The sequence below is a fragment of the Platichthys flesus genome, chromosome 24 (genome assembly GCF_949316205.1).
Source record: "Platichthys flesus chromosome 24, fPlaFle2.1, whole genome shotgun sequence".
NCBI classification, from domain to species: domain Eukaryota; kingdom Metazoa; phylum Chordata; class Actinopteri; order Pleuronectiformes; family Pleuronectidae; genus Platichthys; species Platichthys flesus.
This window is the reverse complement of record NC_084968.1, coordinates 9373788-9396202: the sequence shown is the minus strand read 5'-3', so window position 1 is coordinate 9396202 and position 22415 is coordinate 9373788.

The following is a 22415-nucleotide window of genomic DNA, read 5'->3' as shown; positions in this document are numbered from 1 at the left end:
TAAATTGGCCTGTGTTTATTAAGTAGGGTTAATAAGTGAGCTGACACTGTTTAGCTCTATAATCCATGCCAGACCACTGCCACTCGCATTTTCTTCTCTTTTACCATTATTTGTCATATTTGACAATGTGGTTTAACGTATAAGCCACTACTGGTTTATGTCACAACCCGCTTGTAAATTTCCTTTATGTATTTTATATTCATGTTGAGTAAAGTAAAAAAGAAAACCTGACTTATTTCAGTGGATTCAGTGTCACTTGGACTATTTCAGCATTTTACCACTGAAAAAACAATAGTGCTCTATCGTTACAATGATTAAGAGATATCAAAATGCCTTTGCTGTGTACAGTGTGAGTCTTATGATTGACATTATCGCTCCCGCCTCAAACCGCCTGCAGCCACCGCCGTGATTACTGGCCTACACGGGGGTTACAGCGGGGGCCTCCATTCCCCCTGTGCTACAGTCATCAGAAAGTCTGGCCTTATTCTGCCATATCCATCTCCCACTTACTGCAAAGCCCTTAATTGATGGATGAGGACGTTATGGGAAATGGCAGGAGTCGTTATGCCGGTGATTTTCCTTTGAACGTGTCTGCCACTTGCTTGGAGGAGGGAAGGATGCACCGCAACGTTGCTGGACCCCTAACAGGCAGAGAGACACGTGGGCGACGCCACATCGGCGGGGGATAAAAGAGCGAAGCGTGGATGATTGATAGAGACTGAGGACGAGAGAGGGACACCCACCTCCTCTCTCATTGCATCTATAGCCACCGTGTGTGTAGTTTCCCAGCGGCTTGAATCAGGAAGGGGTCAAATGAAAAAGGACTGTGCTCCTCTCCTCGTCTTCCTCTTTCTCTGCGTGGCTCTGTCCTTCCTCGTTACTCGCACCCAGCCGCTTTCTCTGCAGACGATTTCTCTATTGACAAAGTGTGCTAATGAAATGTCACCTCCGACAGCTGGCCGAGAGGATCGATGGGCCGGAACTTTTGTAAATGTATTCGCATTTTTTCCATTTCTGCACCTTTCTCTTCTGAACATTTTCTCCATTGAAGTGCACTGTAGTTTTCAGTCAGGAAGCTGAAAGCAGTTCTCGGTGTGCAACTGGGCCGTGCAGGGTTCAGAGAGGAGGATGGCGGGTCCTTCACCATCACCCCCCCCCCCCCATCCGTTGAATGATGAGCTGTGGCAAAGGGGACACTCATTCAGCCACACACTTATTCTACCAAGGAGCAGAAGCTGTTTGGCGACTGATGACAGCCCAGGAATAGCAACCCCTTCCCCCCAACCAGCAGCATTCTCACAATCATCTCCTCTCTTAGGTTTTAAAGTAGATAAATCAACCTGATGGAATGGCTGGGGTCTTTTGCAGTACACAACAGTGAGAAGGGACGATGTGGAATCTGTTCTGGCCTGACTCTGTTTCAAGGAGACAACAGAGGAACCACATTCTGAAAAGATATATATATTTTCCTTTTTCCTTTGTATTTGTTATCCCTGATACAACACACAGAGCAAGAAAATGTGCTCATCTGTTTCACAGTCAACACAATTCATGCTGCTGTGGTTTTGGAAAAAAACCTGTTGGTGCATCACTTCAGCTGAAGCCTCATTGGTGATTTGGTAATCATTGTTTCCCTGCAGGGTGGTTATACAGGCTGACAGGGGTCTGCAACCCCCTCCGACTTTTATCTAAAGATTAAATGGAAACTTTCTTTCCACACCAGGTCCCTAAACTAGCCAAACAGGGGGGAATCCATAATTCAAGATGCCTCCCAACACAGGCAGCCCACCAAAAATCTGGACACACCACTGCACAGGTCCACTCGCTCCTAGTGCGCTCACAGCACACAGCGAGGAAACAGCACGACTGAGTGACACTTTCGAATTGCCTGGCGTTGCACGCTGTGCTGTATCTCAAGTTGAAGATGGAAGCAATGTTTTTTTTTCCTGTGGACTCAATCCACATGAAGAAAGCATTAAATATACAACCGTTTTGTGATTGTAAAATGTCCATTCACATTGTTAAAGTGAACTAGATACAATAACCACACGTATATAAATATATCCCGGGATTCAAAATAGCTTGTGCAGCTCGTTGAGTCTGAATTTGAATTGCAAATGGAGGCGGGTTTTAAGAGGTGTAAAATAGACGTGTTCACATTTTTTGGGAATCAGCTGAGAGGCAAATTGGAATCTTCCTCAGTTAATAATCTCCCATTGTGGCCCAGCACTCCCAGTGATTCACGTACAGGGTGAGACCATACGTTTTCACTCAGCACCAGAAGTGGCTGTATCTTTTAATTGGAAATCTCAACTTGGCAGGGTGTTAACACAAAAACACACATTGCAATGCAATGTGCCAAACTAGTAGTTTCAAATAGACGTACCTCTTTACAAACACAGGGGCAGCCTGAACACTGCTTTATGTCACATTGGGCTAAAATAAGAAATGACACTATCCACCCGGTTGCTCGCTACCGAGAGGCAGTAAATGGTGAGTGAACACTGAATTACATTTGGCAGAAAGATGCTGCTGCCCTGTTGGCATCCAAACTTTCCAGTATGTTGCACCACACCCCAGTCATGTCCCCAAGCAGGTGTTTTGTCTCCGACAGCTGAAGAAAGACACCGGCTTACACTTACAGCCATGATTTACCCTTTAAAACCCGGGACAGGTGGCATCAGGGGATGCGCCTCAGGTTTTCCTGCAGCCACTGTGGAGCAATAGGTGAGTTTGTTGACACCAGGATCAGATGATTTCTCTCCGCCCAGGGCTTAAATACTGCTATTCGTATTCTGTCACTTTTATTTAACCTTGAAGGGAAGACAAAAACTAACAAATACTGTTACATCAGTGACTTATCCCTTTAATTTGCTCTCTGTACAGGCACAACACTGAAAAAGGAAGATTCCCTGAAGGAATAATTCAAAAACAATTTACACTAGAAGTTTCTCAAGGCTCCCTCTCACTTTATTCCTTGTTGCTTTCCAACTGTGTATATGCAGCGATTCTCATATTTATATTCATCAAGCACACGGATGAATGGAAGAAGGAATAAATCTCACTGTTGAGAAAGTGACTCATTCCTGGGTTTACTAGATCCCAGCTGCTGTTTGACCTTTCTGCTCAAACGACTCCTATTTTTCATGCACAATAATCCTGTTACAAAATGATTATTTAAGAAGACAGGCAATCCCTCTGCAGAACCTAGATTCCCACGTGAAAGGTAACTTCATTAATTGGAGGTGTGAGGCGCTGAGAGCCTGCAGTCATCTCCCTGTCAGATGGAGAGGATGCTGTCAGACTGGATTGAGGCATTTGCACCTGAGTTCAAGAAAGCATAGAGTAGAGAAGACTCTGCTAACAGACTGTGACCTTTCACACATGAACATGTTTTACAATATGGATTAAACCAAATTAGAAATGTGTCCTCTGGCCAACCCTGTGTATGCATACCTATTACAATTCAAAGTTAAAATCAGGTTTTCTATTAATAAAGTATTGTCTACCTCCACGAAGGAGGTTCGATTTACTCCACGTTGGTTTATTTGTTCGTCAACAACATTTTGCAAAAACCACTCTCTGCATTTCCAAGACGATTTTAAAAGAAGATTTGTTTATTATCATGATGAAATTATGATAACAGATGTGGATCTACATTTAATTGTGGTGTCATGGACCGGTAGGTTACGGTAGACGCTCTACGGTAACAAATAGAGCTACAAACCAGAAACTGCAACCAAGGTGGAGCGGTGATAACATAACAAGTTCTAAGGTATTGTCAAGTCACAAAGACGGTGACACTGAAGTTACTCAGGACATATCAGCAAAGAAACAAAACTAAATGTCTGTGAAAGTCTTTATCAGTTAGTTATTAAATATGGAAAAGAAAATCATACTTTTGTCTAAGTGGGCTGTGAAAGGAGGGGTCTCCCTTCTAGAATTAACATGTGATATGTGCCGTACATACACAGCAAACAGAACTGTGTAATTCACAGCCCAATTAAAGAAATGTATGATTTTCTTTCCACAATTACCACATTGAGAAAATATGTAAAACGACTAATATGACGTAGGTTAAACAACTCATTACTGTAATATATGTTCAAAAATAACTACGCACTTAGCAGCAGTGTTTGCTCGATGAAACACTTTTGAAATTCAAGCGCTGCAGGTTTAACTTATCGTCGGATCGACACACGGCACATAACTCACAGGCGGCGTTGGCGAGCCAGAGCTCTGCCCGTGTCAGTCAAGCAGGCGCTGCATTCAGAGGCTGGGGACATGCAAATCAACCCCCCTCTCCAGGAAAGAGAGGAAACACTCCCACGCTTTCATCTTTGATTGTTTGTATCTGTTTACAAACCGCTCCCCCCTCCCACTTAATTCACGCGATTTGCATTTAGTGCAGGTACGGACGACCCCGATGACGATGACATTTTTATCATATATCGCCAAGTCCCCTTTACTCTGTCAAGGCCCAGATCATAGGCTCATCCTGGGGCTAAAGGTGGATTACTCTGTGGTGTGACACTGCACCGCAGACATCACATTAAAACGTGGACACCTCCGAGGTTGTTATTTGCTTGATTTGGTTCTTAGATGGCAAATTACAAAAGGAGTGGTACAATTAAAGAATCTCCTTTGTCTGGGTTTGTGTTTCCAGGGGAGGGGGGGAGGTGAGTGTGAGGCGCCCCGGAGTGACTTTTTGACAGCTGTTTGTTTTTTGAAGAGGCGCGGGGGTAATTTATTTATTTCTCTGACAGACTGTGGATATGTAAAGCGCTCTCTTTGCTCTCCGTACGGGAACATTCCTTGAGCCCTCTTTGTTATTCATTGTTTAAAGAACGCCAAGACGTGCTGTGCAATGTTAACCGGCACTTCCCCCTCTTTAATGCATACGAAGAATAAATGTGCCTCAGGTAGCGTTAAACCCCCCCTCCCCTCTTCAAACACAATATCATGAAAGGTAATAAATGAGTTGATGCGACCGGTGCATATACCACACCAACTCTCATAACGCTGATTAAGAATGAACTGCTTCATTTGACTTTCAGGCCAATTTGCTTTGGTAATTGAAGGAGATGAAACTGTGAACACATTGGACTTCAGGCAGCATGTTGATTGAAATTGATGACTGCATTTAGTGTCTGTACATTTTTTGTGTGCAATGAAACAACTGCAGAGCAACAAGGAGGACAGTGGGAACTAAATGGAAATTCATCTGGTTTAAAAGTTCAGTTTGTCTCCTCCAAGTAACTTTTGAGACAACAGCCATATCTTATCACGTGATTTTTCGATTCAAGCTCAGCAAAAGGTTTTCTAATTTCACAATGCTGAAATAGGAACTGTCCTACCCAACGTTCTGGTGAAGGTGACTCAAAGGTTCAGTGTGAGGAATTTAGTGACATCTAGTGGTGAAGTTGCCATCTCGAGAACCTTTCATCTTACTGGCTTCACGTTGTGCCATGTGTATTGTCAAGGCCCAGGTAAGCAAAGTGTCGAATTTGCAACGAGTAACATTTTAACGTGGCGATCTGGATTCATCAACACAAGTGAACTTGATCATGACAACAGCAAGTTCCCGACAATGACCAACACAACTTGAGCTTCACTTAACCCTGAACAAACAGGCCAGCAGCTCTTTGTGCGGCAGTGGTGGCTTCAGGGTTCAATGGACTCACACCCGCCACTCAATTACTGCTAAGCTAGAAGGGGCACTGCACTAGTGTCCTGAAGTATCTGAATACAAATAAATAAATAGAAATAAATGTAATATATAGTTACAAAATTGCCCGTCATGGGCTAAATGAAGGATTCTCTTATCTTATCTTAAAAAAGTCAGTGTCTGTTACCCTGCAAATACGGTTACAAGCTCTCCAGAAGAGATGGGGAGCTATATGAAAAAAAAACAAAAAGTGTTGACCGTATGAATAACAGTATATTGGCTGTGATTCTCTCCCAGAAATCCTTTATCTGCCAAAGGCCTCGTCAATATGGCCATGACTGTTATTAATTCCACTGCTCCGCTGAGGCATTGATCAGAGCTTCTCTCGTTCATATGATCTCATTTCAGGCGGTAATGTGAAACGAAAGGGTCAATAAAGACAACTCATTTCATCCCCAAGTTCGGCCCGGTCCAGTGGTTCATGGAACTGAAACCCTACATCTCCCATGATAACCATCTACTGTTTCATTTAATGGCTGATAATGGCCGCTGCAGCAGATTGTGTTGCGGGTGCGATGGTGATGAAGCCGTTTGTGTTTAGGATGGTGCACAAAGCCAAAAACAAACGTCTCGCCTGGTATAGAAATAGCTTTGCGGTGACTTGCGGAGCATAGCTTGGAAGATGTATAGCCGTTATCAAAAGGTCTCGTCATAAAATATATATCTCAGAAGATTACTCTTTACACCAAGGTTTTGGTTCCAACATCATTCATCAAAGCCTTCGCTTAAAGACATGCTCTGAAAAACTCCCCGCTGCCACAGACGCCTAGAAACTTTAATTTCCTGCCTGAGAATATGATTTTTGTTTTGTTTTTTTTTATACATAGCACCCTGTTCTTATTTCAACAACAGCAAAGGTCGACGCAAAAGGAGAAAAGGACTCCAGCAGATAAAAGTGATAATATGCTCCAGATGAACTCGAGGAGGAAGCGCTGATATGGCCACACCCCTTCGCCTTTTTCTTTGTTATCGGCACAACACGGTATCATATCGTAAAACAAACAAGTGCGTACTAGGAGCAACAGTGTACGCTGTGATAACGCCGCGGTGAGGTGCCCTTTGGTTGCAGATATAGTCCCTATAATGAGGTGAGAAGGGGGAAAACATCATATTAATAATAAATGGGTCATTTGTAAATCAATGGAGGGGCATCAGGCCAGTGAATGGGCTCGAGGATTTATTCTGATTACAGAATGGCAATAAAGGATCATTTACAACCTGAATGGGACAGCCGGTAATTAAGAAGCCTGCCTTAAAACAAAGGGAGAAGGAGTTCTGCGGGAGCGGGCCGTTAACTCCGAGGAGGACGGCTGCATGTTAATGCACACGCTGTATTTCACCTGCAGTAGGTGGACAACACCGAGAAAGCGGGTCCTCCAGGAAAAAATGTGCAAGAGCCATCCATCTTATTATAATATTTGGACCGCAGTGCAGCATAATGCCGTTGGACTGCAATGGATTTGCTGCACCGTGGAGCACATTGGAAATTAAATGACTGGAGTCAAAGGGGACGGGGGAAGTTGGGTGTGACAAAACTAACGTGGTTAAAAAAATGTTCTCCTCGCTGCTTTAAGAGAATCTGAAATGACTTGTTGTCAAAGGTGCGGACATTTTCCTCCCAATCAGGACTTGTTTTCCCGGGCTCCTATAATTAATTTCCACTTTATTGTACCATATTGCAAATACACCAACATATCGACTACATTAGTGTCAATCCGACTTGATCCCCCTGACAGCATGATGGATTAAGTGCTGGTGGCCGCAGTCAGCCACCTCTCTAATTGGTTTGTCTAAATGTTTTATGAAATCAAGATAAAATTCAATCAATCCCCCCCAAAACTGCTGATTCATCCTAAAACAGTGGCGGACATTTTGATTTATATCAGTAGCCAAGGGGGCTGCAAAGGTGATATGTGCCCGGGTAGCAACGGCTCAAGGTTAAATGTCCCGAGCAGTGTGTTTTTTTTTATGACGGGGGGGTGGGGGGTTGAAACGCCAACGCCCACACACAGGAGGAGCATGCTGGTTTTACTGCAGGACACTGCTGCTGCAAGGCTGCGACCGCACACCAGAAGAAGCTTCACAGGCGGGGTGCGATGGCTGAGATGTTATGAGAAGGTACAGTGTGCCATCTGATCAATTCCTGCAGCGAATGGACTGTGCTCACCAGATGAAGTATTAATTCATTACACTATCAGGCGTTCAGTGGAAATCAATGGTAATAAAGCTTTACCAATAACCACTTGCTTTCTTTATTTTCTGCTTGGTTTGGCATCTTTTTATGCAGTGTTGTCCTCACTGCTGGTCCTGATGTAAATCATTGTGTATGTCAAGCTTATCGCAGCATATAAATGAACACACAAGGCTACAACTTACAAATATTCCCAATACAGATTAACCTGCCAACTGCTTTCTCAATCCATCATTTGTCAGACAAACATTCTAAATACTCAGTTTACTGTCATTAGAAAAAAAAAACTGTTATTCATGTGAGACTTTAAATCCGTGCCTGCAGTGTTGGGATGCTGTAATCTGCTTTGGACTAAATGTGCACATCAGCATGCTAACATGATCGTAATGACAGTACAAACATGCTCATTATAGCATTTCACTATCTTAATTATGCCCGTCAGCATTCGATGATTTGAAAAATTAGAACAGACAACAAAGTACTGCTGAGGTAGAGTGTCAATAACTTTTGCAGTTATCTGGTCATGAACTAAAGTTGTGTACTAATTAAATATTTGACCCATTTGTGGCAACACAAAACAAAAGACAGCAGATCACCAACATTTTGACAGGTAAAAAAAAGAGAGTGTAAATTAAGATGGACGACAAGACTGCTCCCCAAAAGTGAACCCAAAGTATCATGATCGCCCCCTAAAGGCTGTCTGCAAAATAGGTCATTAACCCATAGGTGTTTTTGTTTTCTTTTATCATTTTAGGAAGATCTTTTCACATATTTGATAACAGAGTGAAACTCCAAATGACAGCATCGGTACAAGATGGCAGCGCTCGTATAATATTTTAGATTCAATTCTGGATAGTGGGGGCGGGAGTGGCGACACGTTGTCTATCTTACATATTCAGTCAAAAATCTCTCACAATTTGCAGCAGTAACTGTCATGATATATTCCCTTGCTTCCAATTAATAATCAGTTAAACATATTCTGACATTTTACTATCAAGCTTCCTTGGGACAAAATGACAGAGCACGACACTACACCGCAAACACACACTGAGAAACGCTCACTTTTGTCTTGATGCGATTTTCAGTGTGAAAGTGTAATTATGCTTTAATGGGTTTTGTAATTGCGGATAGATTGCTTATTTTGAACAAGGATTGATATTTTTATTCAAATGAGATTGATTTCTAATTAAAAGCTAATTGGGCATGAATCAGGGGATCGTCTCGTATTGGAAGCAACCAAAAAAATAACCCTTCAGGTTTCTGCACACTTTGCAGGTCGGGCTGTAATGGGAGTTCGCCGGCCGCCTGCAGCTGTGATTCACCATAACCGTGCATAGATATTTTTCCATGGCGTGACATATGCTATCTGGGATGTCAGCTGAAATGAGAGGACGGCTGAAATGCGAAGCCATTTCCTGCTTATTCCATTGTGCAGCGGAGCCGTGCTGCTCGCCTATTGTATGGCTCCCTCCAAGTTATCTGTCAGGCCTAGCAAGCACCCTATTATTTCCTGCCATTTGACTGTCCCCTCTGCCACATTGCATCACTTCGGCGCTGCCATGTGATCAATCTGATTCTTCTGACATCCACTGAGCGGTATCTAGTGATCTGTAATGGCGGTAATGTTTCCTGTCAGAAAATGGTCTCTGGAAAATAGGGTGTGGGAGAGGGAGAGAGAGCCAAAGTGAAAATAAGAGACTGAGTGAGAGGAAGAGGAGATAACGGAGAAATGGCAGACAACCTTTATGGGAAATATCAGGCCAGTCGTTAGCCACAGACAGAGCCACAGCAGTGGTTTCCTTGTTCCTCTGCCTTCCCCCTTAAATACTCCAGTGCTGTCCCATTTGATTCCACAGCCGTGAATAAAACAGAAAGCGAACCACCGCCTAGGAGAGCATGTGCACACCACAGCAAAGCAGCATCATCTGAGGAGCTGTTCTTCCAAAACGGACCTTTATCATTGATTCTTTGTGAACTTGGAGGAAAGACACAGAGGAAGCAAAGAGCAGGCATTATAATTCCACACGTTGTCTTTCAAGGAGACACTGTGGCTATTGCTCTATACAAACTTCCCCCGTCACTCCGAGCTGACAAAGCTGTAAAGTGCCTCCTCAACTGGTTGCACTTTTTTTTCTCTCGATGTCACTGAGAAAGGTCGGCTTTGAATAAGGTCTCAGTCGCTTTCAGTTTACACAAACCCAATGTCATGGTAAACTTTCAGGACAGAAAGTGCTGCGAACAAGTTTCCCTAAAGTGTTCACTTGGAAGTTTAGGGAAAGAAATCCAGAGCAGGATAACGACTAAGATCTGTATCTGTATTCTTATTCCCTATCTTTGTGGATGCTATTATCTTGTGTTCTCCTGACTCTGTGAATAGACTTTATGTAAAGATGGACCACATTACCGCTACCCAAAATTGAAAGTGTCTGCCACATGTCAGTGGGCTATAGTATGGTCATGATACGTGCTTCCTCCATTTTAGAGGAAGAGACATTACCTTACTAACAAGTCACACAGTGCACAGCATACACATTGTTCTCAAGTTCCCTGTAAAATTTTAATTTGATGCTATAGAAACAGGGTGGAACATCGGATTGAGACTCAAATTCGGCACAAGATGGCGGTGGACCTTTCCACTGTTTTGGCTTCATTTCTGGAGAGTGGAAGGAAGTGGAGACACGTCGTCCATCTTTATATACAGTCTATGAACATTAGACAGTTGTTGGATTTATAAATAATTAAACTAACCAAAGCTTTATGCGTTTTATTAAATCTCGTAGAAAAGTCAAATTCTCGATAAACTGAATCTAGAAATACTTCGGCCACAGAACAGGTTAAAAAGAAATTTGTATAAAGTTTTTAAATGTTGCTGGATCAAAATGTTAAATTTTTCAAAATCTTTAAGATAAGTTTTAAACTAATGTTTGGTCAACAACATCAGAAGCACTTTTCTAAAACTAACCCATTGTTTATTTCATCATCAAAGTGAATTTGTTGACAATACGAATAATGTGAAAGCACCAAGAAGAACACAGAAACTATCCTTAAAATTGCTTACAACCTTGGAAATTATGCTTTGGTCCTGGAGGGAACAGCAAAGAGCGACTTTCATCATTTTGTTGACGAGATACAAAGAAGGACACAGACGTCTTCCCCATCAAGCCCAAGAGAATTCAATCTGAAGAAAGTCTGCAATCTAAAAAAGCAAAGAGATGAGTGCTGCTGCTAGACAGGAGCCGTGTTTTGGACCAAATTCAATTTATGGCAGCAGATAATGAAGCTGCAAGGAGACAGAACAGGCTTGTTGTTTTCCTGAGCAGGTTAAATCCTCTATCAGTCATTTCCCCGCGGGTGGGTGTTTACACCCACAGTCACTCAGACTTGGGAAATGCACTGAAAAGCACATATTCATAGATTATAGTAATCAAATGTGTGCAAAATAAGAATCCAGAGATCTTAAAATGTTTCCCAAAGTTTGTTTCATGTCAACAGATTCTCTCCCTCTCTTTTTCACAATGACGGATCTGAAACATTCTGTCCGAATTGGCTCGGGGGAGATGTGAGCCTAGTCTCCGTCTGCCCTGAGAGACGTACACACTGCGGCGGATGATCGTTTATGAGGAGGCACTGAAAATTGTGCTGTCATGGTGGAAAAATGCCGAGAGATTAATATGGGTGCATTTTGCTGCCATCATCTCGCTTTCATTATCAAGTAACAAGCACTGGAGGAAAGAGAGAGAAAGAAAAAAAAAAGAACAGACGCCGCTCCGGCGCTCAACCTGAGACGCGAGTGTGACATTATGTTGACAATTCAGTGTGTGGGTACTGTTCAGACAGACACGGGCATATCAGCGCGGACCATTACTGCCTATAGTAGATTGGCTTAGCTTTGTGCTGTGGTGTAATTGCGCAGCTGTCTGACATTAGTCCTCCTAAACAAATTGGTCTGGGTAGGACTGCTCTCCAAATCTACCATGATGCACACGGCATATACACACAACCGCCTATTGGCTTTGCTTCTGAGATTTGAAGATCATCAAAGCCTTATCTTGCAAATATTTTCCATTATTTGTGCGATCAACGCGCCGGGTAGGTCCATCAAAATGCTAAATGATGGCTTTACATCCTAATATGAGTCAAGGTCTTACACGTGTGAACGTCCCGAGACGTGTGACAGTGTTAATCTATTACCGATCATGCCTCTGTGATGGGATCTCTTTGGGATTTCACACTCTGGGGCTTGATGCGGGCCGGTGAAGTGTCACGTCAGACAAACCGCGCCGAGCCCAAGGTTACCCGATTCCAGAGATGTTCCCGGTAAGTGAGACTGCAGTGCTCTAACTGTGTGATCGGTTGGGAATCAACGTCCTCAGCTGAAATGCAGCTGAAAAGGTAGTTGAAAAAGGCAATTGCAGCTCCATAAAGAAACCACTGGAAGCACTTCATCCGCTAATGCATGTGTTGTTTGCATTGTCACATGAGGGCACAATATACACAACAGCCTTCAAGTCTCAGCTATTATCAAGGTAGGAACTAAGTTTGTATTTTTGCGGCTCTGAGCTCATCTGCAGTCGGCGCGACTGTGCTTATTAGAAAACTGTTAATCGAAGAAAAAGAGGAAGATCAAATGGATTCCTATGACAACTTCAAGTCAGCAGTCCTTTAACAAATCAAAACATGATTAATCTCTCCCATATAATCTGTGGAATGGAGGCTGCGTCTTTATGAATGGGTGTTCAAACTCCTCAAGAGATGATTAATCAATGTCTGAGGATATTTTTTTTTCATTTTCTGAGGAGGGAAGAGGTGACTTTTGTCGGCTTTGATTCTAATGAGTTCTTCCCTGGAATTGCAGATGAAAATTAAGTTTTTTTTCTCTTCATTTGTCTCTGCTTTTGTGTTCACCATCATTACTTGACACGCATATTGTCAAACGCTATTGTGAATTACGATATAAATTGCACCGAGAGAAATTTTGAAGCTGCTTGAAAAATGTTTTGTTTAATTGACTGCAAAATGCAAATATAAAAAGATCAGATTAGAGTTTTTGTTTTGCAGAAAATAAACATAAGTTTTTAATAAATCTACAGTTTTAATATCATTTCATTAGCTATGTAGTGTGGGCTGTTATATCCAGTTTACTTGGAGATTAGATTCTTCATTCCTCGCTGTGAGTTTTCAGTCGAGCTCTCACCCACTGGACTGGACACTCTCACACCGGTGAGTGGAGCGAATGTGAAATGCAAATTCGCTTTCAAATTTTACTTTCAAAGTAGCTTTGAGCATTAAGGAAATGGCAAACCGCTCCGATGAAAGTTTTATTCCGAGTCGCTGACGGTAATCCCCTTTCTCATCACTGCTTTGAACACTCTCGGTGCAGTTAAAAGAGGAACAATCGATAATGAACTGAATCCAGCCACATTAGAGCCCCCCCCCCCCCCCCCCATCTAGGACGAGAATGTTCTCTTCCCCCATAAATCCATAACATCATGGCCGAAACCAAGTGACAAGAAAGGAACAGAGAATACGCTCTGCTTTCTTTTCTTTTTTTAATGCAAACTGAAAAATACAGCAATGCAAACCACTGGTATCTGTCATTCCTTTATTAATACCATTCAGAGGCATCATTTCAATGTGAAAATAGAATTGCACTCATTAGAGCCGCACTTCAGCCAAAACCCAATGCTCCCCATAAAAAGACTACATTTAAATTCACTACATCAGGATTTTCTCATAAGGATTAGTCACCAATATATGCCTGATTATTTTCCATCAAGATCTATGAAGCATTATCTAGGAAATTGGTAAAAAATGAATGTTAAGGAAAGTGTTGCATGACAAATAATCAGCTTCTTCTTGGCCCAGGTTCCATCCGTCCACCAAGTTTCAATCAGATCGGTTCAGTGGTTCTTGTGTGATCCTGCTAAAAGACCAACTGGAGTGAAAAGCTCAGAATGATAACTCCAAATTCTTAATGTCAGCCTATTCTCCCTCGTCTCATCTGTAGCTCCAGGTAATAATATGACATTAACACAAAAAGCATGTTGTTGTCTTTGCATTATGCTTGTCTGTTGCTCATCCTATTGTCGAATCCAGTCACGTGTGCCCTATTCCCTCACCTGTTTCTGACAGGGTCATATTGCACCTCAGTTAATTGAGTAATTAAATATTTTTATATCCCTGCTTGTGCGGGTGGGGACAGCCATATTAATACTGTAATAACAGGCAAGACTTTCTGCTTTGAAGGTCAAGCATGTCACACAGACTTCTGTCTGCTCCTTAAATATTTTATCACTTCAAAATGAAAAATAGTACATCCAATTCAAACATACCTGCAAGTCATTCAGGATGGCTTTCAGATGTGGTGTTTTACGGTATAAGCAGGGCTGAATCTTTCCTCTTATTTTGATATCATGTTTGGATCATCGTCTGCATTTGTTCCCCTCTATTGTCCTTGAAGTGGAAATGTGATTCATCATCGAAGGTGTCTCAAATGGACGGGATCGCATGAAGGTGACTCTGGGAAAGAAGTTTGCAGGTTGTGTACTGAATCAGCCGGCTTTGATTAGTGAAAGATTACACGAGGAAGACATTGTGCATGCATTAACGGGCCGCAAATAACATTTGCATTCATTATTGATTCATCTGCAGATTATTTTCCAGACTGACTCATTGTCGGTAAGTGTTTGGTCTATAAAATGTCAGAAAATAGTAGAAAGCACCCGTCAGAGTTTCCCAGAACTCAAACTGAAACACTTTTCTTTTCTTCAATAGTCCAAAATCATAAAAAAATAGTCCAGCAGTAATTGATAGGAACTGAGATAGAACTGTAGAGCCACGTAAGCTGGGGGGAAGTTGTGCTCACAATGAATATGAACTGTAAACAGATTAATCAAAGTATTTGACATTTGGACCTGATTATGTCTGGAGATGAAAAGTCAAAGGATCAACAAAGTCATGAGGACGTCTGTAACAAGATGTGCGCCCGTCCCTCATGCAAACTCAAAAGGTGTTTCACTGAGAAACAGGAAACCATGCAGCCATCCAAGTGGTGGGCACATGTGGCCCCTTCCTCCTGCTTTCTCTAAACACCCTCTAGATACAGGAAGCAATAAACAAACAAATAAGAGACAATTAAATGCTAGGTCCAGCGTCAGACACCAATCCCTCCCTTGGCCTCGCTGTTCAGCCACTTACAAGCACACTAAGGTTAACCTGGGATAACATTAACATTGATCAGGCGCCAGCCTTGCTCTCCTCACAGGGTGCCAGGCCCCTGCAGTCCAATTTTCACCGTCGTGCTCACCTCGGCACCATTCGATCATCCACAGAGTAAAGAGCCCACTGTTAAACATTAATTATTCCACTGGCCGGGACTCATTTGACTAATCAGCAGTTATGGGACTCGGGGGCGCAGCCGCCTGAGTGGCAAATGCCAATATCCACTCTGTCGCAGGGGCAAAGGGGGGCGTGTCTATGGATCAACAAGCCAATATGGAAAAACTGATCCATCATTTTGTCAGCCATAGTCCAGAGGGCGAAACCCTGCGTTTTGCCAATGAGAAGCATCAGCAGCAGTGATGGGGAGGGTCGGCGCGCTACGCCCCCCCCCTTGGTGACTGCGTGACCATGCTAACAAGTGCCACTTAGGGCTTTTAATTACAACAGAGGAGGAGGCAGAGGTGATGCATGCTGCTCTTAGCATCATTATTACCACGGTGCAAAGCACTGTCGTGTCGGTAATGGTGCTCCAACCGCCGGCGAGAATTTTAATTAGTTTTTAAAAAAGGAGCAACGGCCGCATGTCGCCATCATCATATCATAATACTCTCAAAGCCCGGCTATCAAAACAGTCCAGACTCCTGTCAATGACTGTTATTAAAGACAATGGACCGAAGGGGTCTCTGAACCCATCTTCAAAAACCGCCGTCAACAAGTTGAACCCTGTTGAATCAAAAGTGGCAAAGAAAAACACAAAGTGGCCCGATTTCAATGGCACATAAATTATAACCCTCTTTCCCTAAAAAATGTACTCAATCCCGTCCCAGCCGCCCACGCTATACAAGCACAGCATTTACCGAGAGCTTTTAACCAGTTGCATTATTTAAAAAGCCACCCGATGCACAAAAGCAATTTGATAGAATAGCAGCGGTAAAATATAGCTTTCAGTATTCAGCCGTGGGCACAAATGGTTTGTCTTTCATCAGGCTTTTTTCCCTGTGACTGCTTCTGTCCCCTTGTCAGACATGGCAACCCACCTCCTCCAACCCCGCTGCACAGAGCACCCTAAGTGTTACCGCCGGCACTCCAATACAATTGATCTCACATCAGGTGCACTTGAACCTTCCAACTCCACCCAATTTAAAGGAGCATTTTCTGAGGGGGCCTTTTGAATTCCCTTGTTTGATTTTTTTGGCGATGCCACCGTGGTGAGCAGTGGACACACAGAGACAGCCGCAGATGTCCAAACTCTCAAAAGGTCAGTAAATAGGAATCTATTGTGTTTTGAAAGCAGACATGGGGGGGGAGAACTACATACAGATAAGAGAAGAAAGGGAAATCCGTTGGCTGTAACTCACCCAGTTCTAGGATGTGAAAAGAAGGGGAACTGTGCAGCTAATTAAAATGCTGAAATGGTGTAACCTTCAGTGTTTCTGTATTTCCAGCATGGCTTCCTGCTCCGGCAGGAAAGTGGCAAATTAAATCAGGTCTGTGCAGTGACATGCCGTGAGAGACAAGTTCAATATGTATGATTTATCTACTTAGACAAATGAAATCACTGTCAGCTTATTCCGGCGAAAAGGTTTTGATGTCTCCTCCTTGGGAGCAAATGCAATTTGTATCAAATTTGATTTTGTCAAAAGTTGCTTACTTTCTCTCCCTCCCCCAGAGGCCCACAGGGAAACGGCTCTAAAGGGTGAACGTGTGGTTGGTTCTTATATCGGACAACAGGAAGTGGGCCATCCCCCTGTCAGTTTCACAACACATTAAAAGCACATTTATTTAACAATCATCACCCTCATCTACACCAGTGTAAACATTAAAGTACGCTGAATTGAATAAATGATTTGGAATTAAAAATGAATTATTGAAAGATTTGCATGTGGTTTAATTTTTGTTAGGTGATGATTAAGAAAATCCTATTATTTCCATTATTCCTGGGGAAACATAAGAGACGATTTACACTGATGCCAACGGGTTTGAAATGTGATGATCTTTATATCAGATTCCTTCATAGCACAAGGAGTCAGCGTCGGATGAGACTGGTTGAATATCAGGCATGATGAAGCGAAGCGGTTTTGCTTTTTTTCAACCATTAAATCTGAACTTTAACTTTTTTAAGCTAACATGCCCACAAGAGGTCACCTCGCAATAAAACTGAACTATGGGTCATAAAAAACTAATTTTGCCTCTAGCACCAACGCAAATGTGACATTTGCAGTTTGGATAAAATGTCAACTATTGGATTGATTGCAGTGAAATTTGATACACACATTAATGCCCACCTCAGGATCAACGACTCACTTTAGAAGTCACCTAATGCACAATTAACATCATTTGTCCCGTAGTTTGATTTGTGACCAAACACCAAAGAAAAGTAATGAAAATCCACAGCCCTCAATTTTAATTAGCGTTTTATACTGAGTCAAAACATCATTATTTTATTCTATGTTATTTCCACAATTCCACTCAAAGCAACTGAAGTATGATTATACTTTCTATGATTATGTTCAGGAAACACAAAGCCCTTTGTTAATGATAGAGAGGGTTTGGGATGTGGGTTAAATATGGAAAAAAACAAAACCGTGAGTCCTCCGACCAGCCGTGGTGGCAGAACACATTAAGTATTACAAACATGTTAGTATATAACCTCATCTGTGCGAGACAGGCTTGTGCCATGGCAGCCGAGCTTACTCAATCTGCTGCCGATGATTGTGTGTGACCGAAACCTCCGGAGCGGCGCCTCTGAAACAATATTATTTTGTGAACGTATGAGAAACTGATTAGAATGACAGACGTCGTCCACGGCTGCTGATGCAGCATTCAGATCTTTACCAGTTTACTGCGGAGACCTGTTGGGCCTCGTCTTCACGGTTAACGGAGCCGAATCGATCTGATTAACCACGAATGACGTTAAATTGCGTTATCACGTCTCGCCCGCGAGCAACGGAAGCGACAGCGGTTGTGTTTTAAGCAGCCAATTCTCTCTCGTGTTCAGATGATGCAACTGTCGGATACATTGGTTCCGACCGGCCTCTTTCAAAAAGGGAACTTGAAGGCTTCTTGGATCCAGTCCCCGACGCGATGGGTGATAAACGTGTGACTGAAGCAAACGCTCTTTGAAACGAGAACTCTCCAGAGTGGTGTGTTGATATCTGCTATTTACCTTCTCTTCTCATGTTCCATTATATAATCATTCATCCGGCCGCACCGAGGCTGCCTAAAAAGAAGAGCTAACGGATGTAATGATTGAGTTTAAGTGCATTTCCCATTTATCCTGAGCTCGTCCAGTCTATTTACGTCCGCTGGCCTCATCATTTCCCGAATAGCATCCTCAGTGGCCAGCACCGGTCTGAATGATAACAATGACAAATGTGCTTACTTTCTTTCTGCAATCACCATCACCTCCAAATCCATAGTCATTTTCTCCAAAAAGGGATATCCACATTAGCTAAGTGAGTGATTTATGAACTTGTCCAACAGCTTTAAATACAGAAACCGCAAAGGGGGAAGCTGGATAATCCCCATTATATCTTCCAGTGGAACTCTTGACTTTTGTGTCAAAGCAATAATACACTGGATAATGGGCATTGGGTAAAGAATACAAAGCATCCGAGCAGTAAATAAGTCTTTGAAATATAATGTGCATTGAAGACAAAGTATAAACTGATAAGACAAGGCAGCATTCTTTGACTGTTGCTGTGATTAATGAGAGCTGCCTCGTAACAAGAGATATTTGGTTAAAAGATGAGAAAACACAAAAAGAACATCAAGAGTCTGGCTATTTTTCATCTACAGCATCAAAATCCAAACAGCAGCAATCGCAGAGAAAGAAATATGCTTTTAAGACGAATGAGGGAAGGACATTTATATCGGAGCAAGTGATAAACACAGGGATCTTTGGATGCCAAGCCGAGTGTACTGCAATGCATTCTGGTCAGGATTCAGTTATCGGTTCCAAGTTCGCCTTGTTCAGGGTTTTATCAAAGCTGGCGGATATCTGTATCTTTGAGAAAGAACTACAACACACAGAGACTTTACAAACTCTGCATGACTTCACAATACTTCTCTGAAATTATTTTGAATCGCAACAGAAGAATTAGGTTTGAGTATTTATTTATTTTATATTTAAGACCTAGTGCATCATATAAGGGGAATTGGTCCAAGGATCCAATCAGGGCGAGCAGGTCATATTAGACCCCGCCTCCTGGTGCAGCTCTGAAGTCTAATTATTTGTACTTTTATTTTGTCTTTTTCAAAACCCTGCTACTCTTATAAAATGTATGGTCAATATCTTCGTAAAATATGAATAAAATGCTGTGTGATAACAATGCTGATGTAAACACAGAAATTATTTGACACTTGAAACTGGCTTTTTCCATAAATGAGACCAAGTCAGAGACCAAGTGCTCACTGCTGAAGCACAAGAGAGATGTTGAGTTTAAAAGTGTTCCTAGAAAGATGCAAAGAACAGCAATCACTGCCAGGGAAACTCTGGCAAAATACCAGACGGAGAAATTTCATATATGAAACATAAATAAAACAGAATAACATCTGAGGCTCAGCGGTGAGGCTGAGGAGCCAGGGACAGCCCCGTGGAAGAGAGTGCCAGGAAAACGCAGCAGCCTCATCCACCACCTGTTCATGCAGGGAGCCGCAGACGTCCCAGAGTCACAGATTAAATTCAGTCATAAAAGGGTAAATTCCAAAGTAGCTGAAAGAAGAAACCAGTACGGCTGGAAAGGAGAAGATGGTATCAAGCAGTCAGAAGCAGAAGTACGTCTCATGAGAAGCAAAGAAATGTATTAATACCTCTGGCAGCTGAAGTGGGGAGCTGCATTTCCTTTCTCACATCTACTGTAATTGCCTCACATCAGAGGCCGGTCTCTATCTTATAGATATGGGTGAACAATATATAACCCACATGACAATTACATGAAATTACAGAGTCAATGGCCAAAGTCATTCTGCTGACAAATTGACTGTTACAGTGGTGAAAGAGCTCATTTGGGGCCACCCTCAAACCTGAGGAGTTTAAACAGCAGCCATCAACCACAATGGGGACCTTTGTCTCCTCCTCCCTCGTTTCTTGTCATCTCTACTACTGCTGTCTAATATCGGTATCGGACAAAAAGAAGAAGAATATGGTATAACATATTTTACCCACGAAATTATGTTGTGAAATATATAATGTTATCGAAGTAGGGATCCCTAAGAAACATATACTGTGTTTATGTAAAAAATAGGTTTTGAGAATACGTATGGAAAGAGGATCCAGATGCCTTTTAAAAAAAAAAAAAAACACTTGCTATAATATCTTGTGAAAATCAATAAAATACTTTAAATTCACTTGATGCTGTTTCAATGATCCAGCACATACGAAGCTGTGGGAAGCAGACTAATGCATTTTTATTTTTTTTAATGAGGCCTATTACAATGCACAGTCAAAGAGCCCTGAAGCATTCCTGTGTCCTGACACAGCAAGAATGGATGATGGCGCCTGCAAACAATGCCAAAGTGAAAAGGCAACGCTGAAGTTCACTTTGTTTACTGGGAATCCTGAATTTTGCCTCGAGTCTTGAAGCTATTTCCCTTTTTCAAAAAATGTGGCTCAACAGTTTTTCTAAATTTTGATTAGCTGTGCCAAAGTGATAACATGGGGATTTTGGATTTACACTAGTGTCCTCAGCATGTCCAGTTTTGTTGATGTCTATTCTATTATGAGACGGCTCAGGATAAGAGGTATGGAGTAGGGGGATATCGAATGCCAATCTAGCTGTCAGAGGCAGTAAGGTCCAGATCTCATCTGTAAGTACCAGCTGGCTGAAGGAGGGACTCGGCTCCACAGATAAGCCATATTGCGAACTTAATCCCCCAAATGGAGCTTCCCCGTGGCCTCAGGAAGTCGCAGGAGTCCGGCCATGCCTTCGACTCTCCGCCCAGAGTATCACTCTTTTTCGTGAGGCATCGTGTCAGTAAATGCCCGATAAGAAGTGATGTAAACAAGCGGCTCGGAGAAAAGCCCCAGGTCTAATCACAATTAAAAATATAATTGCTTACTTGGTGACTATTTTCAAAAAACAGGCCCAGGAATGATTTCCAATGTGTCCTGAAGCAGCACGGTTAAAAAAGCAACAGAAGCTGAGCCGGGTATCAGTGTGGAGGGGATCCTTGAAATATGCTCTCAGTGTATCACTGGTCTTCACTGCCAACAACATTAATTTCAAGGAATCTATTTGCAGCACATGAAATAGATTTTTACTTCCAGTGATATTTCACAATGCAGTATTTCAGTGATGAATGTTTGGTGTAGACAGACAGAATGTGGTCTTCAGAACAATAACATGTCATACAGCATGTGTTTCTTGTCTTGGATTAAGAGGTTCCACTAATGACATAAAATCGAGGTCGTCCCTTTATGCTTATAAATGAAAAGAAAAAAGGTAAATGAAGCTCAAACAGTTCTGGAGTTTTCCTCTTGATTTATTTGAACAGATGTAAGAGGACTCAAGAGATGTATCTCACATCCCCTTGTGTTTGCAAACAGCTGCTTTAAAAATGGAAATGCTTTAAAATATATATATATATATATTTTCAAGTTGGACCAAAAGATACGCATCATTAAGTGCCTGTTCATGTACGCCTGTGAAAAACCTACTTCTCGGCACAAAAAGTCTGCATCTCCGAGTTAACTAACATTAAAAAGTTTCCAACTCTGCAGTCGCCTGCTGTGTGCGATGGTTTATTTGAAGATGATTAAAGTAACTTGACTATGATTATGAACAATTAAATCTGTAATGAAAAGGTAATAGATAATCGGCCTGTTGTGGTTCTGTGAAGAGTCGGCTCGATTCCCAGTCCATAATTACGGTTCACATTGGATTAATAATTGCACTTGGCCTCATTATCTAGTCATTACTCGTCATTAAGCGTTATAGTCTCACTTCAATCCACCTTTTGTGGCTGTCAGGCAGCACTACGAGCAAATATTGTACCAGTTCAACATTCCACATGGGTTTGGCTCCTCGGATTCAGCAAACAGCCAGACACTTTGGGACTTGTGACATTTTCACCCTGAGGGACTGCTTCCATTAAATATTAGCACTGACAGGTGTAGGTTTCTCATGCCAATGTATCACCTTGGGAAGCCCTCTAACACATACTGAGCCATGCAGGGCTGCAACCAACAAGTCTTCTTTAGTCTGGTGCAAGTGACTATACACCAGGTCTGCAGGGCATTGAGTCTCAGACAAGAATGAGACCAGAGGAACCACA